This window comes from Trachypithecus francoisi, unplaced genomic scaffold (genome assembly GCF_009764315.1).
Source record: "Trachypithecus francoisi isolate TF-2019V2 unplaced genomic scaffold, Tfra_2.0 Lachesis_group0, whole genome shotgun sequence".
In the NCBI taxonomy this organism is placed as follows: Eukaryota; Metazoa; Chordata; class Mammalia; order Primates; family Cercopithecidae; genus Trachypithecus; species Trachypithecus francoisi.
The window spans coordinates 77,370,504-77,388,451 of record NW_022681453.1 but is presented as its reverse complement, the minus strand read 5'-3'; the positions used below and the strand labels follow the sequence as shown (position 1 = coordinate 77,388,451).

General features: G+C 39.7%; 1 protein-coding gene and 1 long non-coding RNA gene across 3 annotated transcripts in view; both read left to right on the top strand.

Moving 5' to 3' along the window:
- The window catches only part of PLCXD2 (phosphatidylinositol specific phospholipase C X domain containing 2), a 165,382-nt gene that overhangs the window by 8,817 nt on the left and 138,617 nt on the right, over nt 1-17,948 (top strand). The gene's annotated exons all lie outside the window — the stretch shown is intronic.
- Nucleotides 2,205-16,835, top strand: LOC117083543. The gene is made up of 3 exons (XR_004437116.1): nt 2,205-2,219; nt 8,750-8,760; nt 16,671-16,835. It is a non-coding gene; the product is annotated as an uncharacterized LOC117083543 (long non-coding RNA).

The window sequence follows — 17,948 nt, the reverse complement described above, 5'->3', positions numbered from 1 at the left end:
ATGGGTGGAAAGCCCCCCCTAAAATAACTGCATAAGAGTGAAGTGAAACAAAATGATCCAGCAGTTATTACGGATACTGTGGGTTAAGATGAGAAACTCATTGTTTCTTTTACTCTATTCAACATGTATGTTAATTTTCTTCCATATACTGGGCTCTCTCCTAGGCACTGGTGATTCAATGATGATCAATACAGACATGGTCCTTGCCTTCAGAGAGCTGACAGTCTAGTTGGAGAAATGGACATTTAATCAAGCAGTTATAACACAATATGCTATGTAGGATGACTGGAGAGGTATACATTACTGCTGGAAGAAGCATATAGCAAGGGCATCTTAACAAGACTAAAGAGGCCTCCTGGAGGAAATTATGAATAAACTAAACTTGGAAAAATACACAGAAATGAGCCCTCAGGATAAGACAAACAGAGTAAGGATGCTCTAGAAGGGGAAATGAAACGGGTGAGAATCTTGAAGAGAGGGAATGGCGCATTTAACAAACCAAAATAGTTTATTATGGTTGTACTGTGGGTTACAAGGAGGAAAATGTCAGGGAGTAAAGTGGCAACATACTTAGAGGTCTTAAAAGCCATGTTAGGCCGGGCGCAGTGGCTCACGCCTGTAATCCCAGCAATTTGGGAGGCCAAGGCAGGCAGATCACAAGGTCAGGAGATCAAGACCAGCCTGGCCAACATGGTGAAACTCCATCTCTACTAAAAATACAAAAATTAGCTGGGCGTGGTGGCATGTGCCTGTAGTCCCAGCTACTCAGGAAGCTGAGACAGGAGAATCTCTTGAACCCGGAAGGCAGAGGTTGCAATGAGCCGAGATCGCACCATTGCACTCCAGCTTGGTGACAGAGTGAGACTCCGTCTCAAAAAAAAAAAAACAAAAAACAAAAAAAAAGGCCATGTTAAAGTTATCTAACTTCAGCCTGGGTACAGTGTCTCATGACTGTAATACCAGCACTTTAGAAAGCCGAGGCTGGTGGATGACTTGAGGTCAGGAGTTTGAGACTAGCCTGGCCAACATGGTGAAATCCCATCTCTACTAAAAACACAAATATTAGCCAGACATGGTGGTGGGCACCTGTAATCCCAGCTACCTGGGAGACTGAGGCAGGAGAATCACTTGAACCCAGGAGGTGGAGGTTGCAGAGAGCCGAGATTGTGCCACTGCGCTCCAGCCTGGGCGACAGAGCAAGACTCCATCTTTAAAAAAAAAAAAAAAGAGTTAACTAACTTTACGTGAACAGGAGTGGGAAGGGTTTTAAGCATTTTAAGCATGCAAATCACAAGGTCCACTTTGTGTTTTAGAACGATCACTCTCGCTGCAGCACAAAATATATGAGAACCAGGAAGTACTGTAACCAAGGGGGCCAAGGTTGCTGAGGTCATCCAAGCGGGAGGTGACCCTGACCTGAGGAGGAGGGTGACAGCGTGGACAAAGAAAAAGAGAACAGACTTAGGAGCTATTTAGAGGAAGTGTCAGCAGTACTTGGCGATTAATTGGAGGGCAAAAGAGAAGGTGCAATGGGCTTGGGTGAGAGAGAGGAAGTTGGTGGCATTCCCAGGAATATGGATAAAGGAGAAGGAGCAGGTTTAGAGGTGGTGGAAGGAAGCAGGTGCTTAGTCTGGAGCAGGCTGAATTTGAGGCACCTGTGGGACATTTCAGAATTGGGAGAAGGGCACAGGTGGCACACAGTGGAGATGGTTTCAGAGCTAAGTCTTCACATTTCACAATTTGCCCAATCTTCTACCCTCACCCACAGCTACTATTATATCCAATATCAGATGGTTTCCGTTTAAAGCTGATATCCTCATTTTTTAGATTATGTCTTTTAGATTTGAACGAAGATTGTACTTCTTTTAGAAAATTTGTCGAGTTTCTAGTCCCAGAGAGCCCCTTCGTGTTCGTCTAGTGTCCATTGTTCTGCCTGTTCTATATGAATTGTCTCTTAGCAGGTTGGGCATGAGCGTAGGAGTTAGCTTCTGTATACTATACCATAAACCAACTGTGAAATGGAAACTTTTAGTTACCACAATCATCAAACATGATTTATTTCATACATGGACATCTCGGGTTGCACCAATAGACCCAATAAAAGCAGGAGAATTTTACAGTAGAATAGTTCATTTAATGTAACTTTTTCTCCTAGCCTAAACATTTTTCTGGTTTTTCCTAAAGCTTATTATTGTTCTTTCTTCTGTGTTTCCAAAAAGGTTGTTAAAGCAAATATGGTTATCTCAGAGCTCAGAAGGCTCATTAGGGAATGACCAAGTGCCCCTTGCAAGGGGTTACTTTATACAAAGGTGATGCCATCTATTTGGAGACAGAGCAGGTTGCACGGTAGCAGAATAGAAGGATTTCTTGTGAGTGGATTATCTACAGTATCTTATTTGGAGTAGGGATTGGGGTCTATTGGACAATGGAAGAAGAGAAAATCTTTCAAAAGAGAATAGGTACCCCTCCCTGTGTAGAGAGCTTTAAAATGTACCCCCACCCCCGACATGCGATTGAAAACCCTTTGACTCACATAAATCATAGGACGTTGGAGCTAACTTGGAGAATACCTTGGGCAATGGAATGCTCATTGTGCCTTGCAGAGCAGGGAAGGTTTGGTACCCCTTTGGTGCCCCTCTGGCCACCGCAGGGCAAGGGGTAGAGACTGTTGGGGAGAAACTTCAACTAAAGAAGGTCTGGTTGCACTTGTTTCACATATAGATAGTTCATTTGAAAGTACTGCAGGTCTAAAAAGTGCCCTGTAAACCTCTGATTTACTTCAGTTATCTCTGAGCTCATCCAGCCAGTTGCAGGGGTAGACCAAGACTGACTCTTTGAATTCCCAGGCTGTCTCTCCTCAGATAGTGAGATGCCCCTTGGCTTCTCAGCACATAAAAAAGAATAAGTTGATCAACATCCTGTGCTTCCAAGTATTCTGCCTTAAACATTTGCTTTGTTGCATTGTGGATAATTATGAATTTAATAGGCGACTGATTAAAAATTAAATGGGCCACATGGCTCTCTGATTTTGCAGGCAGTTTGATGGTTATTATGAATACTCTACCACATGCCTCATGGAAAATAAACAAGTATGATAGGTTGAAAAGAATGTTTAAAGATGTTATCTTTGGTTCAAGGGACTACTAAATGGCCCCCCTCATCTGGAATCTTGGATTCATAATGACTAATTTTGTATACCCTAAAGATGCCTCAGCCTTTCTCCACTTGTTAATATGGAGTGAAGTTCTCTACAAATGTTGCATTTTTCTCAAGGACCTAATTCAGAAGTGTGAGATTGGTGACTCCACAGAGATATTATTAGAATATAATTTATGCAGGCATAAGTTGCAGGAAATCTACTCTCTGGTACCTTTCTTTTAAAATTGTTCAATGTAATATTTTATTATAGTTGTTCCTTTGGTCGTCCTTTCGGGTTAATTTTGTCCTCTGTGTTTTCTGACACATTCCTCTTCATTGACCCAGATAACTCAAGCTAGAAGGACAAAGGGAGATAAATGGAGCTAGGTGTAAACAGGTACAAGGGGTGAAAAGGAGCAGAGAGGGAACTCTACCTGTTTAATGTTGGAGGGACCAAATAGAAGTTTGGGAAAGGATCAGGAGACCTAGGCCTACCAGCCTTAGGCAACTCTCTTAGCATCTGTTTATTCAGGTATTCATGCTTGTATTTATTCTGTATAAATGCATTCAGTACCTACTAAATTCCAGAAACTAAGTATGGAGACATAAGCATGAATTAGACATGATCCTGCCCTCAAAGACTTACACTTAGGTGGCAGAGACAGATGTGGAGTTAAATAGCACTCAATGTCCTAAGTTCATCACATATCAACTCACTGCCATGGAATCACAGAGGAAAGAGCAGATCAGTCTCCTTGATAGAGTCAAGTGAGCTCACAGACTAATGATGGTAATTAAAATGGAAAGGCAAGGGATGATAAGATTGTCCCCCCAAGGGGACAATCCCCCAAGGACTCTAATGGTTTTTTGTTTTCTTAGACAAATCTTTTGCTACATTCAATAACCATAAGGTGTACTTCTCATATGTATTAATAACTTTGTAAATTAATATATTCTTAGCTCAGGCCTCAGATATTTTAATATGCAAAATTATTATCTGTTTATATTAAATTTATTGTAATATTTGTATAGATTGAATACCTGAGTCGGAATACAAGATGTTTTTCTATGAAAGCCACCCTAAGCATCTTCGCATTTAAGAACACATGTTCATTGTAGTGTCTGTTCTTTATGGGTTTTTTCTTTCTTTCTTTCTTTCTTTTTTTTTTTTTTTTTTTTGGAGACAGGGTGTTGCTCTGTCACCCAGGCTGGAGTACAGTGGCATGATCGTGGCTCACTGAAGCCTCGACCTCCTGGCTCAAACAGTTCTCCATCTGAGCCTCCTGAGTAGCTGAGACTACAGGCACGTGCCATCACACCTGGCTAATTTTTTTTTTTTTTTTCTAGTAGAGACCAGGTCAGGCTGGTCTCAAACTCCTGAGCTCAAGGGATCCTCTCACATTGGCCTCCCAAAGTGCTGGGATTACAGGCATGAGCCACTGTGCCCAGCCTCTTCTTACATCTTTTATCTTCTATCTTTGTTATTCACACAGGAGGCACTATGAAAAAGTAGTTCAGCGTGTAGGTTGTGGGCTCAAATCCTAGCTACTATTCATAGTTGCATGATCTTTAGTAAAAAGCTTTACCCCTCTGTCTCTTAGTTTTTTCATCTGTAAAATTGAGATAATTATAATATCCACTTCACAAGTGCAAAGTTAGAGGAAGCCCAAACCGGAAGACTACCCTCACTCTGACACCAGTTACAGGTTTGGGAGCCTTAAGATCAGCCTTATGTTTGATAATTTGCTAGGAAGATTGACAGAACTCATTGTAAGTTGTTATACTCATAGTTACTGTTTATTGCTATGAAAGGCTACAGATCAAAGTCAGCTAAAGGAAGAGGTGCATGGGGCAAAGGTCAGGACATTTCCAAATGTAGAGCTTCCAGTTGTCCTCTGCCCATGGACAGTATTTCTTTCCTTGTATTGATGTGTGACAGTACCACACAAAGTACTGCTAACCGGGGAAGCTCACCTGAGCTTTGGTGTCCAGAATCTTTTCTGGGCTTCCACATGGCTGACATAAGTATCCAGCCCCTTCAGAGGTTAAGCCCATACCTATGTGACTCAAATGCTGCACCATAACTCACATCCTTAGACTTTTCCCTTATGGCCCAAAGCTCTCAGGCGAATAAAGATACTTTAATCAGGTAGGACATTCCAAGGGCTTAAGCAATTGCTTCCCGAGGACTGAGGGCAAAGACCATACCTCTCTTTGGGTAAGGTTTAAATTTTTTACTACACAAAGTTACTTAAGAATTAAATAAGATAATGTATACAATGTGATTACATTATTACCTAGTATGAAATAAATGTTTTATATTTATACAGCTATGATTATTAAACATCCTTTTGATTACCTAATATGTACCTAATATCATAATAGCTACTGTAGGAAATTTTGAAAAAATGAACAAGATGTAATTCATAGATCTTACAAGAGATATACAAGAGTTCAAACAAAAGCTGAATGAGGTGAGTACCATGATAAAGGAACAAGCAAACTGTGCTGGGACCTGCAAAGGGCAAGGTTACTTCTAGATGGGGGTTAAGGAACCGCCTCAGGAGAAGAGCACCTGTGAGCTTGGCTGTGAGAGATAGGTGGGATTTCAACATGAAGAGGGAAGGACATTCCAGAGACAGGGAAGCAAATGCCCAAAATTAGAGATGAGAAAACAACGGCACCTTCAGGAAGCAGAGAAGGGCTGCCATGGTCACCTGTGGAAGTGACAGGAGAAGGAAGTGGAACAGGTAGGGAAAGACAGACAAACCAGCTGGAGAGAGATTTTCGGCATTGTACTAAGCACTTTATGCTTCGTGTTGTAGGCTATAGGGAACCAGTGACAATTTTGGGCTTGAAGAAAACCGTGAAAGAAAATGTACTGTCCCTGTTATAATTCCAGTCTTTGAACACCCTCCCTTCCAATAACCCACCTTCACTTTGCCTAGCCAGTTACAATTCAGCTGAGGTATGACCTCTGTAAACATTTCCATTATAGGACATGGTATACCCCATTGAGACTGTTTATCTCGGCTGTGTACAACTGTTTTGTCATTTATGTATACTTGCTGTCTTGTTCAGAATAAGCACCTTATGATAAAAGTGGAGGGAAAGAAGGAGGAGGGGAGAGACATGGAATCTTGAAATATATCTACAAAGAATTTAAGCATAAAAAACAGATATTTTAAAAATCTATATTTCTAGTTAAGGAGAAACTAGGACAGGCAGGAAGCAAGTAGTAATGCCTAAGGTAAGACAAAATCTTATAACTGCATTGCAGTCTTCTCAAGATGCCTCAAGGCTTTAAGAAAAAGAACAAGTATAATAATAATAAAAGAAACAGAAGAAGAATAGCTTGCTCATTTAACATTTATAGAGCACTTCCTAGGAGACCAATATTGCTCTGTTTGATTGATATGAAGCCAATTAATTCTTATAACAAATTAATGATGTAGGTACTCCTACTATCCCCATTTTACAGATGAAGAAATTTAGTCACAGAGAGGTTAAGCAGATTGCCCCCCAAAATCCTGATAACAATACCAGAACTGTAAAAAATTAGGTCATGCCAAATTCATTAAATTGCATTTGAATAAAAGACACTCATAGAGTTGAAGACTGACCCAGTGTTGGGTTGTAACTTTAGTTTCTTTTGTTGGTTGTAATAAAGGGTAATTTTCTTTTCATCTGAGGTCATTTGCTCCCATGTCGGGACTCTAACGCATGAGCACCCATGAGGATGGTTATGTTTGAAGGACTACCTGCTGACCTGTTCTGGCTGAACAAGTTACATTTTTTTTTCAAGACCAGGCATCTAGGAGGCTTTTTATTGACTCAGAACAAAAGCAGCCCAGTGGTTTAAGTGGTCTGTGTAGTAATCACCCAGCGAGGCTCCGGCACAGAAAAAAAATCTTTCTGGCCTCTATTCTGCCTGTACACAGAAAGACCAGCATGAGGCTTTAGCGGGTGTGTAAGCTCTCAGAACGCTGGTCTTCAAGGGTGGGGTGTGTTTTCATTCACTTTCTCTGTTGGGTGTCATGTACAAATTCCCTTTAAGCCCACAATTTCATGTAATTTAAACTGCTACTTACTGGATTTTCTCTCCTCCCTTTTCCCTTTCCTCTGTCAGAACACCTAGCTTAGGCCTTTATTTACAAGAAAGAGAAAAGACCTCTTCTTGTCCTCGAGGGGAACTAGCTAAGAAGCTTCTCTGTGTCTCAGTCATTCTTCAGTTTATCAAATGAGTCTTAAAATAACCCTGCCCTAGATTAAGACCATCCTGGCTAACATGGTGAAACCCCATCTCTACTAAAACTACAAAAAAATTAGCCAGATGGCAGGCGCCTGTAGTCCCCCCTACTCGGGTGGCTGAGGCAGGAGACTGGCGTGAACCCGGGAGGTGGAGCTTGCAGTGAGCCAAGATCGCGCCACTGCACTCCAGCCTGGACGACAGAGCGAGACTCCATCTCTAAATAAATAAATAATTAATTAAATAATGAAAAACTAAAGTAAAATAAAATAAAAACCCTGCCCTGTGAAAAATTCCAGCAAAACTAGGTAACCATAAATATTTTTTTTTGAAGTCCCAATGATAAATTCCATTAAAATGACCCACAAAATAGTGAAACACCGGCCTTTAAAGTGAAGGGCACTGTCACATAAATGCTAAACAATAAGTGAACTATTGACCAATACGTTTAATCACTGTAAGACAGACCTAAGGCCCAACAGAAATATGGGTCCTAAGAATCTGTGTGAGCAGAAAGAAAGAGCAATTTGACAAAATTCTCAGATGAGCCAAAAAGCAATAAATACCACTTTAGACTTGGCAATGATTTGCTTTTTGCAAATATGATGAGTTAAATTTACAGGCTTATTTTCTGTTTAAGTATGGTAAGTATGAAAGAAAAATATTATTTCTTTGCAGTGATTAATAGTCCTTCATAAATAGGGTGACAAATGCCTTTAATAAGCTGTTAATAAGTAGAATTATCCAATTCTTAAGATAGAAGAGACCCTAGGTCTCATTTCGCTCACTTTCCTAAGTTTGCAAATGAAGAAACAGAACTCCAAGTACAAGTTTGGAAGCCCAGGTTCACGGAAGTAATCATAGCAGAACTAGCACTGGGATTCAGGCTCAGCTGTGGAATTACAGACAGTTTCTTCAACTGAGAGAAGGTTAGAGTGCCCTCCTGTGTCCCTATGTAGAAATTCTTCAGGTCTTGACAAAATTTAAACTAGCTTTAATCTCTTCATCAATTTTCCTGCACTGGAGCAGGGACCAGGCATTTAGGTCCAAAGACAAACTGCAGTCACCGTGTTATTGAAAGTACATGAGCAATGCACTTGACTTGTTTAATCAGTAAGGACATAGAACCAATAATATCATCCCTAGAGTATCTTTGTGTACACTGAGGTCTGACAGACCTGGGTCTATGTCCCAGGCAGCCACATGCAATCTTTGCAACCCTGAGCTAGTTGCAAAACCAGTCTGAGCCTCAGTTTCCTCATCTGTAAAATGAGATCATGTAAGTAAAATGCCCAGCCTGGCATTAGGTACATAATAAGCACTCGGTAGATTGAAGTTGTTTCAGTTATTTTCAGACAAAAGCTCCCACCAGGGTTATAAAAAAGTTAATGATGAAAGAGCTGAGGTAAAAACACTAGGGAGATAAACTGAATGTCTTCAGGATGCTTTTAGTTATTGGATGACAAGGTTTCCATGAGTTCCAGGGGCAGAAGAAAGGGAGAGAGAATTTTTAAAAGAGGTATGTACTGAATATGTGATTCCTGAAAAATGAATTTCTTCTTCAGATGGGAAATTTAAATGGACCTAAGCCACATGGCTTGACCACAGGTAGAAGCTCTCTCTCAAAGGTAACACCTGGCACTAAGGGTCCAGCAATTTTTTTTTAAAGTCTCTGTATGAAAGAAAATATTGGAAAACCAGATTCTATTTATGTCATTGACCCAGGTTTAGAAGTCTTTATTTATTGAGAGGGTAACCATATTAAAATCAATTAAGAACAGAGGTGAAAAACAATAGCTGGATGAATCCATCCTTTGATTTTAATTTCCTTCAACTCTTCATGAAACAAGCTATCTCCGCTACAGTGTTCAGCAAAATTGCAGTAAATCAAGTCCTTTTGCCAAGTGAACTTTCAAAGGTTCCCTCCCCCTCTGACCTTAGCTAATTTTCAGTTATCCTTTCCCTACCTGTGGAAGGGAGATATCATTATTTATGATACAAGGAGACTTGACCTTTAAATGTCAGTGGAAGTGTAGAGTCTGGCCATTCTGTCTGTATCTTCCACCAGCTTACAGGAGAATTAAGGGAAATAGTCCAATAGCATGCAAATGGGGAAGAAGGAGGGGTAGAAGGAACACATCATCTATGCCACCATCTTTTTGTTATATACCAGGGAAAAGCAAAGGGAGAATTGGGCTGGCCTCTGTTATCTAAATACTTATTCTAGATAGGACAATCACCAAGAGGTTTATGTAGATTATTGTACTGCAAGAGCTCATAAAAGGCTGCTCAGAGTTTGTGAGGCTTACCCCTGAGCCCCAGGGACTTGCTTACCCTTTCCCGTTATCTTTTACCTTTAAATAAGGCAAACGCAGCACAAGGCTGAGGCATTTAATATTTATAGAAAGTTCCTCATCAGACTCATCTATGGCTGTGGAGGAGCAGAGTCGGAGTCTCTTGAGCCTCCACAGTGACGACCTGCTACATTCTACACTAGTGCAGTGCTATTCTGGGCAACATGAAGCTTAAGCTGGATGCTTTGTGGTCGTAAATTTTTAGTCAACGAATGAAAAGATATTCCTGGCCTCATCCTTGAAAGTCACCTATTTGTATGGATTATCTGAATACTACATTTTCTGGCTATTGTAGTTACTTCAATAGTATCTGTGAAATGCTCTATTCCTGATGTTTGTCTCATTTTCTACTTCATGGTTTTGTGACTTTATACATCATTCTCCTTCGAATGCCCCCAGATCGATATATCTTGCTTCTCGATGCTTATGTTGCTAGCTCTTTGGGTAGGGTTTTAATTCCAGTACACCATGAAAAAAATTCGTTCATATAGGGGTCTCTTTTAAGGGGTTCATCTCAATCAAGAGAAAGCTTTCTCTTGTACTTTCCCACCTCCTTCACCCCTTTGTGTGGTACCACCCCACTCCTCCGGTAGGTCTACCCCTGCTTGGAGACTCCGGTGCAGGCACCAGGTGAGATGAAGCCAGGAGGCCAGGTCCACAGAGCAGAGCCCCTTGAGGAATGGGGCCTCAGAACAGGGCTGAACTGAGACACGTGTGCTTCAGACAGCTGAAGAATAGGCTACCCCTTCAAGCTGTCACTTTAAAAATATTTACTCCTCATTTGGTAAAAGACGTAGAAGTGAAAGTGTTCTGCAGCTTTGAAATTTTTCTATTAGGTTTGCCTCCTTTCCTGAGTCTCTCTTCTGAGCCCTGCAGCCCCCTCTGATCCCCCTCCCTTCCCCCTTTGATTCTCAGCCTCCTCAGCCTTCACTCCCAGCTTCTCAACCTCTCTTTCCTCAGCAGATCCACTGAGGTCTTTCCAAGAGTCTGTCTCTACATTGGCATACCCCCCACCCACTGCTTAATACACTTCAAGTATGTCAAAAGCTCTTAAAGCCAGAGATGAATATTGCAGTTGTGCTCAGCAAACAGAAGATACTCCAGCTACCAGGGTTCCGTGTGCTTAGAGGAGAGTGGTGATTAAAAATGACTCTTTTTTTTCTTATCACATGTTCACATTCAAGATAAAGAGTTTACTATGTGCACTGAAGAGAGCTTTTTTTTTTTTTTTTTTTTAAACATCTTGCCCATTTCATAAGGAGTCGCTGGTGAAAACCTGCAGCAACTGGGACCAAATTTGCAGTTTATCTGAGCAATATCTTAACATCCCTTGTAGACTGGTCCCTTTGGTCACTGCTCTGTGGGTGTGCCCCGCAACATGGCTGTACCTGGAAGCCCATCGTCCTGGCAGAGCTGGCTGCTGTCTTGAGTCAGGAAGATGTTCTACAGGGAAGTGAGCTGGTGATGGTCTGCATGGGAAGTCAGAGCTGGATCCCTCCGGCTGGGCCAGTGCTCTCTGAGGGGCCAGAGAGGTGTTCTGGCATATCCTCATCACTGTCTAAGTCTGAGAGTGGACATTGATGCTGAAGGAGGAGCAGCTCCTAAATGGCTCTTCTTCCAGAAACCTGGCCTTGCTGATTTTGCCTGTATTGCCTATATGCGTATTGAGACATATGTTTTCAGCCGTTTGTAAAAGGAAGTAGTGGTTTCTCTAAACCTCAGGAATATATTCAGAGTTTTTAATCAGGTGAACTTGAGTGGGAATGTTTTGACTGCCTTCGTTTTAGTACATTTGAAAAAAAATGTTGAATTTCTTAAAAATCATAGGTTATTAAAATGCAAGCACTTTTAGCAAGATAATGTGTTTGAGGGCCTAAATCTCATGTTTTTAACCCATTTTCTAAAAAAAACCAAAAACTTGTTGAAACATTTTTAATAGAAATTCTTTGAAGACAGGGTCTCTGGCTCTCTGTAGATCAAATCATAAAATCTTCTTACGGTAGTCTCTTTTTATCTGCAAGTCGTATGTTCCAAGGCTCCCAATGGCTGCTGAAACCATGGATAGAGCCAAACCCTATACATCCTGTAATTTTTCCTGTACATACATGCCTATGGTAAAGTTTAATTTATCAATTGAGTACAGTAAGAGATTAACAACAATAACTAGTAATACAGTAGAACAATTATAACAATATGCCAGCATCACTGCTGTCACACTTTGGGGTCATTCTTAAGTAGAATTAGGGTTCCTGGAACACCAACATTGTGATACTGCAACAGTCATGCTTGGCCATGCTTACGTCTCTAAGAAGTCATCATTAATATTTTCAGTTTGTAGAAAACATACAGAAAAACTTCTGAAAATATTACTGGTTCTGCTGTCTACATTAGGGAAAGATTGCCTGTTGATGGTTATATTGGTGTTTGAGTGTTTTAATGATAATTGAGATGGCTAAGTGACTAATGGTTGGGGAACCTCTACCAAATAGATACGCTAGACAAAGGGATGATTCACATCTTGGACTGGAAGGCCTGTGGGATGGCAAAACACTTCATCACACTCCTCAAAATGGGGCACAATTTAAAATTTATGAATTGTTTATTTTTTAAATTTTCCATTTAATAGTTTTGGACCACAGTTGACTGTGGCTAACTGAAACTGTGGAAATTGAAACTGCAAATAAGAAGGGACTACTATATTTTCTCAGAAAAATTCAACTCTTTAAAATTGATTAACAACTCACGAGGTTGACATCTCTGAAACCCTCAAAGATGGACTGGCAGTGATGAGGGAGGAGGAGCTATTGTTTAGCTGGACATCTCTGATTCCAGTTCCATCAGAAAGGGGCATCTGTTCTCTCTTCTTTTCCTGCTTCGGAGATGGGAACAAATTACTCTTTTTCTTGGCTTGAACACTTACATCTTTTATCTTTTTATAAGCATGATACTGCTTTCTCTTCTGCTGTTTGCACAGATTGTCTTCTGACCTAGTTGAGCCTTTACTGCTGCCCAGACACCTTCTGGTAGCTAGCGTCATATGAATTACTTAGCTTTATTAAGATAAAGTGTGAGCAAAGGGTTTTTTTGGTCTTTTGTGTTTGGGCACCTTTAATATCCTTTTGCTGTTGCTGGGCAGGAAAGAGTCTTTGCAGCTGAGATCTTATTAATTTGCCTAGAATATTTTTTTAGTTTATATATTTTATATTAATTAGGAAAACTAAATTTGACATTCAGTGCAATTTTATGTAGCATCAGCTATAGTGGGTAACTGGAAAGATAGCTGCACCTGGATTTTTTGCAAGTTGCCTGCATTACTTTGACCTCACTTGACAAAGTATAGGCTAATAGAGGCAAAATATGCAAATTACAGACATGTGACCTAAAATTCAGACTGAGATAAAATAGACAAGCTTTAATTGAACACTCTGACTATTCGTTATAGAAAATACATGGACATCCAGTATATATATGTTTTTAGCCCAAGCTTACAATGGACCAGACCATCTTAGTTTTGATAGAAATAATATTATTTAGGTCTTGATAAAAATTTGGAGCTTACATGGAATATAGATGACTCTTTCAAAAATGAACTCAAAATAATATTTGTATTTAAAAGAATTTTTTAGAGAATAATTATTATCTATTAGAAGTTCTCTATTGATATTAGTAAAAATATTTCCAAATAAATGAAAAGTGGACTTTTTTCAAACTGAATAAGAGAATTTTCTGGATTTCATTTCAGATGGGCCAGTTTTAGTGCTAACATATACACGTAGACATGCACATAAATACTTTGGTAACTGAGAGGAACTTAGCTCCAAACACCTCTGTAGATATTTCATCCAAACTCTTGCTGTCCAAATATTTGCTATAACAACTTATAAGATTTGTTTTATCCAGAATTCACTACCTAAATAAAAAATCCCATTGTGGGAGCTAGCAAAAACATTTAAGTTGCAGGTACACCTTGGCAAAAAGATGGAGAATGTGTTGCATCCATAGTTCAGCTACCCTCCCAGCAGGCACGAGCTGTGCATTAGTGCTCTCAGCTTACCACATTATTGAGTGAAATGCCTTCTAAAAAAAGCAAAAAGCCTGTGAATAAAACAAGCACACTCGAGAGGCCTAAAAAGAAAAATTGGGTGATAAAGCATATTGAGAGAGATGAACTAACATAAACTTGGCCATGCTTACATCTCTAAGAACTATGCATTAATATTTTCAATTTATAGGAAAAAAAATACAGAAAATTTTCTGAAAATATTACTGGTTCTGCTGTTTATATTAGGGAAAGATTATCTGTGGATAATTACATTGGTGTTTGAGTGTTTTAATGATATTTGATATTTGAGAAAACTGATAGGGTTTTTTTGGTGGGTTGGGAAGACATTACTATTTTTTCTATTTCAAATAATGGATTATATACAGGCTTCTACTCTCAAAAAATCTGTGATTCAACATATTTTTGGCAACAGGTTGTATTTGTTTTTCCATAAAAATCACTTGATGACATCTAATTTTATATTTTTAAAAATAAAAAGTTTAAGAACATCCTCAGAATTTTCTCTCTTATACTTTCAAATTGTGTAGTCACTGTATTTATTTCCAAGTACTGACATAGGAGCAGATTAGAGATATTAACAATTTATAATTTTAGTTTTAGTGCCAATTTGAACTTCAACTGTAGAATACTATGATCCAAACTTACTCTTTGGATGTCGATTTTGGGTGTAACCTAAAATAAATGACGTAAATTACAGACTTCATTTTTCCTAGCCCTAAATGTTAACTGCCACGACAGATCCTCAAATATAAATATTTTCTGAGGTTTCATGGCTTTATTTAGAAACCAGAATTATTTGTTTCTCAGATAGTATCATCCAAATAAAAGATGACACAAATTTCTTAATAATTAATAATAATAACATGTTTGAGCTCATTGTATTAGCCAAGGACGACTCTGAGTGCTTGCCTGAGTTAACTTGTTTAGTCTTCACAACAAACCAATGAAGTTAGTACTGCTGTTGTCCACGTTGTGCAGATGAGGAAACTGAGGCCCAGCATTTTATTCACATAACTAGTAGGCAGTAGAGCCAGGATTATGAACTCAGGCAGCCTGGCAACAGACCCTGTGCCCCTAACCACTGCGTGGACACTCCATTTAGCTTATTCAGAGCTATGGTAATTCATTAAGTTAGGTGTCAGGACTCACCATTTGTAAAGTTCTTCTTTCTTAACTAGTATCTTTCAAAGTGCAAGTCTGGGTCCTTTGGGACTGCGTAGACAGAAAAATGATTTGTTGGTGGTCCTGGAAATTGTGAGTGAGAATACTTAAAAAGATTACTGGAAAAGAAGGAACTCAGTGGTTCCCAACCCATTAGTGTTCTAGGCACAGGGGATGGGAATAGAACCTTCGAGTACTGGGTCACCTTGTGGATGGGAGGGAAACGTTGCTGGAGGCACTGAGAGGCAGGCCAATTAAGGTTAAAAAGAGACAGGGTCAAAGGTTCTGCCCAGATAAGCCAGGAACCTCCGTCTAGGGCAGTGGTCTATCTCAACCTTTTGTTCATAATCACTCCCCGAAGGAGTCTTTTTAGGCATTTCTATTCCTTATTTCCCCCACTCCTCCTCTGTGAAATTGTAACACTCAGACATATCTGTACTTTGTACATAGAAGAGTAAGATTTTTCGCCCCCTAAGAACAAATTTTTTCGATGTCAGTGCTTAGAGGCACAGGTACACTGAATGGTGTCAATACACATGGGGTGGGGAGCGTGGGATCAGTGAAACACCTGGAGGAACTAATGGGCTTCAAAGTTAGAAGGACTTAGAGACAGGAGAACCTAAGGGAGGTGAAGACAGGAGGTTTTCTTAAATATGTGAAGTCAGGAGTTATTTTACTTGGGGTGACCATCCTCACCTCCCCAGATGGGGAGTTTCTCTCTATCTTCTTACGCTTCACTTAACTCTTGTCTCAATCTTCCCTCCATGGCTAGAAGTGTGGTCATCCTATAATCTGAAATGCCACTGTACTGTAATGACCTGTATCATTTCCTAGTGTGTGTTTTGAATTCTTTTTATTTAGAAACCAGGTTCCCAAGAAGCTAGCTTTAAATTCTTTTTATTTGAGTTAAGAAAATGGCAACTACTCCAATTTGCAAGAAATGGGTAATGAAAGTGCTTTAACTAAAAACTAGTATGCACTCATTTGAGATCTCTAATCCGCAAATGACAGCCCTCTGAAAGAATCAAGCAGTAATTTGTGTTCCAGATAAAGAGCAAACTGATTGTGCCTGGTCTCACGAGGCCAGCTAGCTCATTTTCTCCTACCTTACCTCTCAGATAATCTAACACCACCTAGGAGGCAATAACTGTAACAGTGAGCAAAAATCTTGCTAACCTTTTCCCATTCAAATCTCTCTCTTCCCATGTGACTTTGCTGCCACGGGGACTTTATTCTGAGCTCTGTAACCCAGCGCACATCCCAAGGACCCTAATAAACCTTAAGTAACCTAATCTAATCACGTACTAGGAGGCATGATAAGGAAACCAAGGCCTCCCAATATCTTCTTCTTCACAAACAAGCTGTGGTGACTTAATTGTTTAAAGGGCAGGGTGTATCTTAGAACAAAAGGAGTGATAAAGAAAGCATCTACCAATATGTGGGAAAGGCACTTCACCAGATTATTATGTGAAGGTTTGAAAGTACTAGAAGACCAACCAGAGAAGACCATGCCCAGAAGTCAGAAAACTTTTGGGAAACTATAATCTTAACATTTGTGGCTGTAAGTATCAAGCCTGGATATACATTACGATCAGCAAGAAGCTTGTCAACTTTCATCCCAGAGAGATTTTGACTTGGAAGGTTTGGGGTGAGCTCATGAGCACTGGTGGTTTTTAAAAGCGCCCCCTGCTCTGCCACCTCCCAGTGATTCTGATGTGCATCTAAGGTTGAGAATCACTGCTTTACATTATAAAGTGCTTTCACATACATGATTCAGGGTTTTGTATGCATACGGAAAGGAAAAAGAAACATTGTTAATGACTGTTGACTATATAAGAAAATAGGAAGAAACGGGTAGTAATTTTGAAAATGAAAGGATTAGAGAAAAGTCAATTTCTAGAAACTGGAGGAAAAAAATTTCACCTTTCTAAGGGCTAAAATTAGTCCTAGGCTTATAGAACATTAAGGAGGGACTTATATGTCCATATTTACTGCTATATATGGAATAATTTTTAGATGACAACGAAATTCTCTGCCCAAAGGAGTCTGAAAACAATCATTTAGTATTTGATGCCAATTACGTCCTAAGATCATATTGCTTCTCCTCTATAAATGAAATATATCGGAGAAGAGGAGAAAAACATTGTTGTTAGTCAAAAGGTAGGTTAGAAAATGTCATATTAATATTTCTATGTGTATTTCAGGACTGTATAGATAGACAATGTACCTCAGCAGGCTCCTAACAGCTTTCAGATAGTTATAATTAATAATTCTGCATGTGAAAGCTGGCAAGTGGATGATCTTAGATATAGCTGGAGGAGAAGTGAAGCCAATGCTGGGCTCTCAGACTGGAAGGGGTGGGGTGCGGGACAGGGGAGGAATATAAAAGTCAGGTTGAAGCATGGCAGAAGTAAAGAAGTAAAAAAGTCAGAAATTAAATTTTAAGATTTTCAATGTGGGTGATGACAAACTTAGACTGTGACCAAAAGAGTGGTGGTGGCTATAGCCAACAGAGTGGAGGCTAAGCTGTCATCTCCATGTCAACTAATAAGATAGAGAGGAATGATGAATCAGGTACAGAAAATAAAATCTTCTAGACCATCAGTATTTAAGGCAAGAAGCTTCAGTTAATCAGCCCTTCACCCTCTGATTTCCGACTAATTAAGAATGACTAATAATAGCAATAATTATAGTTCAGCACTTACTAAGTGTCAGTATTGTTCTAAGCACTTTGCTTATGTTTCAATATTCACAATAATTTTGTGACAATAGGTACTATTGGCCCATTTGACAGATGAGGAAACTGAGATATGGAAAAAGTAACTTACTCAATATGGGTTATAAATGCTGGGGAGAAAATATAGACATAGTTGGGGTGAAAAAATATTTTACAGAAGGTATCAGCAAAAGTGAACAGAGTCCAGAAAGAGGCCTGCCTCTCTGTCTATGTTGCATACCAACAGTTTCCAGGCTGTATGTAGGG